We start from the raw sequence: 7,316 nt of genomic DNA, 5'->3' as shown, positions 1-7,316 counted from the left end.
TTGTCTCGTTGTTCACTGCTGTATTCCCAGCCTCTAGAGTGCCTCATAATAGGTGCTCAACAAATATTTTGCTCAATGAATAAAGTACCATATTTATGATCTGATAAGTACTGTAATAACGGAGCTGTTTAGTTTTTGTCTAATTCATTATTTTCCAATATTATTTGACTATAGAACCCCTTGAGAAAATGCATTAACACCCAAAGAGATAGGAAACTGGCGGGCTTCCCTGGTGGCGCAGTGGTTGAGAGTCCTCCTGCCAACGCAGGTGACACGGGTTTGTGCCCTGGTCCGGGAAGATCCCACATACCACGGAGCGGCTGGGCCCGTGAGCCATGGCTGCTGAGCCTGTGCGTCCGGAGCCTGTGCTCCTCAAAGGGAGAGGCCACAACAGTGAGAGGCCCGCGTACCGCCAAAAAAAAAGAAAAAAAAAGAAAGAGAGCAAACTGGCGTGGGAAACACTGCTTAGAAGAAATTTATCTTAATTTAGGAAGAAATATATATATGTTAGGTAGTTAGTCAGACATGAGCAGGTCCACACCCCATCCTGGAAGGGGTCATCTTTCCCTCCCCCACCTGGACACTGGTATCAGAACACACCCAGAGATCCTCCCTCTTGTCGCCAAGGACCACTGCTAGTTTTCCAGTTACATCAGGACCAAACAAGATAAAAACTGCCAGCACAGGTTGGTGCAGGTGCACCAAGACCTAAAAGGTGGCTCGAGGTAACCAGGGGTTCATTATGCCGTATTTGTAATAAATTAGCATTTCGGTTTTTGCCCCTCCACCCCCCATGGGTTTCGAGTGGGTGCTTATGGGTAAGCACCTGCACACCGGGAGAAAAGTTATATAACCTAAAGCTGTCAATCAACTTGTCAGTCAAATGATGCAGGACAAAGGGAGGGACCACCAATCTAAAAAACCCAACCCTACCCCATTGCAGTGCTGCTTCTGGTTTCCAGACAGCACGCTCTCATCCTTTCTCAAGAGTATACTTTCACTTTTGCTGAATAAAACTCTTAAAACTCCTTAAAACTCCTCTATGTCTCTCAACTGAATTCTTTCCCTTGAGAGGGCAAGAACCGAGGAAATCGCCCTTCCACTGGTGACATATTTATTACTTACTATTGAGGTAATAAAAAAAAAATTGAGGAAAAAATGGAAAGGTGTAACCGCAGAAGCGTTCAAGTAAATTTTTATTATTTTCTTTTGTTTAAGAGTAACCATTAGAATTGGAGAAATTGTGACAACTATGACAGATAAAAATTTGCTAATAAAACATAAAAAAGGTTAAATACAGACCCATAAAGAATACAAACTCCTAAATATGCAGAGAACACACTGATCAGGCCGTGTGTATAAGAGGGAATTATTGTCAGCATTTTAAAGGAAAATGCTTAGTTTCGCTAATAATTAAGGAAATGTAAATTAGTCCACTTCCTTACCATTTTTTAAAAATATTTATTTATTTATCTTTGGCTGTGTTGGGTCTTCATTGCTAAGCGCGGGCTTTCTCTAGTTGTGGCGAGTGGGGGCTACTCTTGGTTACGGGGCAGGGGCTTCTCATCGTGGAGGCTTCTCTTTGTTTCGGAGCACAGGCTCTAGGACCTCGGGCTTCAGTAGTTGTGGCACGTGGGCTTCAGTAGTTGTGGCACGTGGGCTTCAGTAGTTGTGGCACGTGGGCTTCAGTAGTTGTGGCACAGGGGCTTCAGTAGTTGTGGCTCACGGGCTCTAGAGCGCAGGCTCAGTAGTTGTGGTGCACGGGCTTAGTTGCTCTGTGGCATGTGGGATCTTCCCAGACCAGGGCTTGAACCCCGTGTCCCCTGCATTGGCAGGTGGATTCTTAATCACTGTGCCACCAGGGAAGCCCCCATACCATTTTGCAAATGTTAAATCAATAAGCTCTTAAAACCCTGTTTTAGAAAACACACACTTTGAAGCATTCTTGAGTTGCTATGGGTTGGTACAGTCTTTCTGGAGGACAATCTGGCAAAGTTTATAAAACAAGACATTAAAATAGCTGTACCCTTTGACCAAATTATTCTACTCATGGAAATTTTCCCTCTGGAAATAATTCAAGAGATAAAAAAAAGCCCAAACAAAATGTTTGCACAGGGCAAGAATTCTCAGGGGGGAAGACAGAGAGGCAATGAAGAAAGAGGACAAGACCAGAGTGAAAACTCTCTCTTGGTTCTTTCCAGCAAGATGGGCAATGATTTATTTGAGACCACCCAAAATAACATCCTACAGAAAGGGAACTATAACATTACACAACCAAGTGTAGCTATAAAATCTCAAACATTCAGGCAATGCTTTATTTAGATCACCAAAAATAAGGTTTTATAGAAAAGGAACTGTAACAAGCAAAGGTATAGCTGCAAATTTTCTTTTGCCATCAATATCAACCCCCTCTAAAATATTCTGGGACTACTTTCCGGTTTCCAAGCAAAACTAATGTTTTGTTGCTCAGCCTCATCACAAGAATGAAAACGGTTTGCAAAAACAATTTTGTTTAATGCTAACAAATAACTAAAAAATGTGGTTATTGCTAATAAGTAACTCCGTCTACTGAAACAGCCCAACCTACGCACACTTTCATGAACATTTCATTGTGAACACAGCTGCTCGTTTCCCGCCGTCACAGATGACATGTACCGTGGCAAGGGTCACATGCTGGAGGCCGTTCAGGTACCTAGGAAGTAATCCTTAACAGAAATAACTACGGTAGGTAAGCAACTCAAACAAATGGGCCTGCCTCTGCCACACACCCCCAAGGCGAGTGTCGAGTGTCGCATTCGCTCTGCCTGTAAGGAAGGCCCACCAACTCCCTAGTTCTTTATCAGGAACGGAGAGTGCAAAGCTAGATAGAGAAGCTGTTCTTCCAGAACCATCAAAACCTTAATAAATCGCCCTGGGGTTCTTCGTGCTGTAGTGCGCCTCACAGGCAGCAACATAGGCAGACTCTGGGAAAAAGTCATCATGGTATTCTGCTAAAAACCTCAGAAAGAGATCAAAGTGCTTCAGTAAAGCCTTCAGATTCTTCTCAGAAAAGGACATCTTTCCAAGGATTTCTGGAAGTTTCACGAACAATCGCAGCAAGTGTTGCGCCCCATAAATGTAAGAGGGTGGAGGTGGCTGGTCACCTGGGGGGTAACTGTCGGGTACAAGTTTCCAGGAGAGGACCTCATTTATTTCATTAGTTCTTCTGCCTTCAAAGCCAGCAAACACCGCACTCCCTTCCTTGCTAGGGGTCAGAGGAACGGGTGAGGATGATCTGCTATGAACGGGTGTCTTCTTTTCCAGGTGCAGGAACAGCTTGGGCATGCTGGCAGAAGCGTCCTGCTGCCGGCGCTTGGGCTGAGGCGAGGCGCTGCTCTCCGACAGCCAGTCGCAATTGGCGGAGGGGCGTGTGGACCGCCTCAGAGACTGCAAGGCTTCCGGCTCGGCTTTGCGCCTTTTGGGGGTGGCTGGCTCGCCTGTGGTTGGCTGACTCTCTGTGGACTGTGGTGTGGATGGATTCAACAAAGGTGGGCTTGGAGAGAGTTCCTCTGGGTTCCTATTAGTGTTTGTGGTACTTTCCTTAATTGGAAGAAAAAATTTGGACGAAGTCACCTTTTTATACTGAACTTGTTCATACGGATAGAGCAAAACCAATGGGAGAGTGTAATCAAAGGTTATTCGTAATCCATCCACCATCTCCTTACAAAGGTCAACGTTCTTTTCTGCTGGGATATAATGCACATTCATGCTGGCATGTGGCATAGCGTGATGGTGACGAGGCCTCTCATTGGCAGAAAAGGCTGCATTGATAGCAAAATGCTTCACGTATGATTCCAAAATAGTTATGATGTTGGTCTGGCACGGAAGTTTCACTAACCGTTTCCTCCTGTTGATATAGTAACAATCGTCCTCAAGCTTCTTCTTCAGAACTTCAGGGATTTCTATAGTTATTGTTCTTTCTTCCATTTCCTTTTTTGCATGCAGCTCTGGTTCTTCCTTCACTTCAGTCTTTTCTTCAATATCACTTTCTTCACTTATTTCTTCATCCTTTTCTTCACTACTGTCATCAGAGGAACTGCTTATTGAGTTTTCAACATTTTCATCTTTTTCTTCAGCAGGGAGGCTTTTTAAGACAGAGTCCACACCAGGCAACCTGCAGCGCTTCCTCTTTCTTCCTGTGCTTCTCAGGCGAGCTACAGCTTTCCTTGCCAATTTACGCTGTAATCTCCGATTTTCATCGGTGTCACGAAGGACATGATCTTCAGCTGCCCATCTATCCCAGCTTCTGTTCCAACCATTAAAATGGATCAGATATTCTGGGATCTTTCTGCCTTTTTCGTGTTTCCCAACAATAACATCGACAATCTTGGCATCGTACAGCACTCGCGCCTTGGTGGGGTCAGGCTCGAAGCACAGCACTTTCTCCCCTGAGTGGAATTTAAATTTCATGCCCTCGCTCGCGCTCATTTGCTCATCGTCACCTGGAGATTTTTTGTAGTCAGCACCTGCTTTTCCCCTTTCCTGAGTTTCTTATACCTTCCTTCCCTACTCTTGCCTATATTCTCCTGGTTAGGAATCCCACTCTACCCTTCTACCTTTCACTTTTTTATTTTTATAACTGAAGTGTTAAGTGTATTTTTTAAGTGCTCAAATCAAAGATAAATGATCACAATGTGAACACACCCATATAACCACCAGGTCAAGTGGTGCAGGCAGCTTCTGCCTGCATCCTCCACACACCATCATCCTGACACCTAACACTATAAAATGGTTTGCCTGTTTGACTTTTATATAATCATTATCACATAGTAGGCATTGTTTTATGTCTAACTTCTTTTACTCAACATAATGTTTGTAAAATTCATTTATGTTGTTACTGTGTGTAGCTGCAGTTTTTTATTTGCTTTTGTTTGTTTTGCTGTTAGATATTCCATTGCATTAATATACTACGATTTATTTATCCAGCCTATTTTCATGGACATTTGCACTGTTTCCAGTTCTTGGCTATTACCAGTTATGCTGTTAACAATCCTGTATGCCTCTTGGTGTACACGGGCACACATTTTTTGTGGTGTATACCAAGGAGTCAGGCTGCTAGGTTACAGAGTAAGCCATTGTAACTTTTTAGATAATGCAGAACAATTTTTCAAAATTGTATCGGTTTGCACTCCCCATAGCAGTGTATGAGAATACCCATTGCCCCACATTTTTGCCAGCTTGGCGTTGTTAGTCTTTTAATTTTAGCCATTCTGGAGGGTAAATGGTGATGATACCTCATTGTGGTTTCAATTTGCATTTCCCTGATGCAAATTAAAGTGAAAGTACTCCCCCTCGTGGTTGAAATATGAATTACCTGGGAAGTTGGGGGTTTTTTTGGTCTGTTTTAAGTATTCAGGCTTCCCCTATATCTAGGCCCTCCTTCACCTCTCTTCCTCTTCCAAGAGTCTCCAAGAATGAAAAGTCGACCATCTTTCATAAATTCATCGTGCACTGGATATCCTCTTTTATAAAGTGCCCCTTTAAGTCTTATGGTCATTTTTCTATTGAGGTTTTTTTATATTAACTTGTAAGAGTTATTTACAGATTCTGGCACAAACTCTTTGTTATTTGCATGTGTTGTTGCACACACCTTTTCCATTTTAAACCTTTAAATCAACTCATTTCCAACACAACATTGTAAATCAACTATACTTCAATTTAAAAAATAAAATAAAAAATAACTCATTTTCACCTGTGCAAGAAGCTCAATGCAAGTTCCATTTTGTCATACTTAGAAGTTACCAGTAGATGGCGCCCTAGCCTTGCTCCTGAGCCTTCCACCGGCTATGCCTGACTTTCAACTAAATTTCCCAAAATTTATCAAGTATTAAAGAATGAGAAATCAAACTTTAAACCATCATACAGCTACATGGAATACAGCTGGAACTGGGTCTTTTGGTGGGAACAACACATTAATGTTTTTTGCTCCGAATAAAGGAATAAAAAGGTCTTTACCACAAGGCAGGAAAGACTGGCGAGGCTGTCCGGTGATGGGCGGGGCACCAAGTGGAATCCATGGAAACGCCTTCTGAGAGTAACCTGAAGGCGGAAGAAAACAAATAACTGCCACGCCTAGCATTTAGACACTGTTTCACTGTTTACAAAAGGCAGATACCCACTAGCACAAGGTCTGAGAGGGGAACAGGGGTTTGGTCTCAGTTTCTGCCTCCCTCTGCCCCTCCTTCCGCCTCCACTTAGGGTGCAGGCTTCCCTGAGCTGCGCCCCACTCAGAGGTGGCCTTTCCTTCCTCCTCCCTCCTCCCTATGCCCGCTCCCCACTGAATGAAGTAATGAACGAGTGAGTGAATGACAAGGTCCTGGCTTTCCTGAGCTTCGAAATCAGAGCACATAAACCTACACTCAAAGGAAGACCCCAAGGGAGAATGTGGAAACGCTACAAATAGAGGTGCAACTCCAAGAGCTGGAGGGGGCGGGTGCGATGGGTTGGCTTGCAGTGGGCTGTGATTATGAGCAAGGGGAAGGCACCTTTAGTTACGGGAAGACATAAACAGAGGACCGAGGCATATTTGGGGTGTGGTGAGAAGGTGACCCCTTTTCTCCAACTTTCACAATGGTGATTGGCAAGAACACAGGAACATCAAACCAGAGATTCAGCTTACTTCCTGCAGTAGCCAAGACAAGGTTTCCACCACAGTGGGTCACCACATCTGATGTCCCCACAAAGGGGGACAAAGACTGGCCCATTTAGAACATGTCTCTGGTGGTTTTCATTCTCACTGTTCAGAAATGCTTGAAGGTTGAGTTGCACCCCCGAAGCTCTCTCTGTCCCACATCTGTTCAGACCCAGCATGACCGGCCTTGCAGCCAGCCCATGGATATAAAGAGAGGCTCAGAAAGAGAGGCTTTGTCTTCTTTTGTTTTCTTCACTGCAGGTGATTGGGCAAGCTTGCTTTCTGAGAAATATGGAAGTTCCAATCATCACAGGATTTCACACTTTTCAGGGTGAAGGAAATTGCGCCACTTGAACTTCCTGGCTCTGGGGGCTGCCAGGGTGGGTGTCCAGAGGCTGGGGCCTGGGCGGGCGCAGAAAGCACACATCTGTGGGTGGGAGAGGTACCCAGGGCCCAGCTCTGCTGCTCCTGGGTCTGACTTTAAATGGGGATTCAGAGGCTTGGTACCTGTCACATGCCACCCACACTGACACCCACATGGCCTGGGCAGGGAGAGGATGCCAGGAAAGGGTGCACTGAAGTTTGGGACTTGGAATCCCCCCCTTTTCTCCTGGCCCAGGTGGCACTCAGTGGTTTGCTGGAGCTG

At 44.7% G+C, this 7,316-nt stretch overlaps 1 pseudogene across 1 annotated transcript; it reads right to left on the bottom strand.

The window, feature by feature from the left end:
- Positions 1–2,898: 2,898 nt before the first annotated feature.
- On the bottom strand, positions 2,899–4,472 carry LOC103074464 (male-specific lethal 3 homolog pseudogene; annotated as a pseudogene). The gene has a single exon (XR_014368682.1). The product of XR_014368682.1 is annotated as a male-specific lethal 3 homolog pseudogene (transcript).
- Positions 4,473–7,316: the final 2,844 nt, after the last annotated feature.

Source organism: Lipotes vexillifer, unplaced genomic scaffold, assembly GCF_000442215.2.
Source record: "Lipotes vexillifer unplaced genomic scaffold, Lipotes_vexillifer_v1.1 scaffold1010, whole genome shotgun sequence".
Lineage (NCBI taxonomy): Eukaryota > Metazoa > Chordata > Mammalia > Artiodactyla > Lipotidae > Lipotes > Lipotes vexillifer.
Note: the sequence above shows the minus strand (reverse complement) of the source record. Positions and strands in the feature narration are given on the sequence as shown.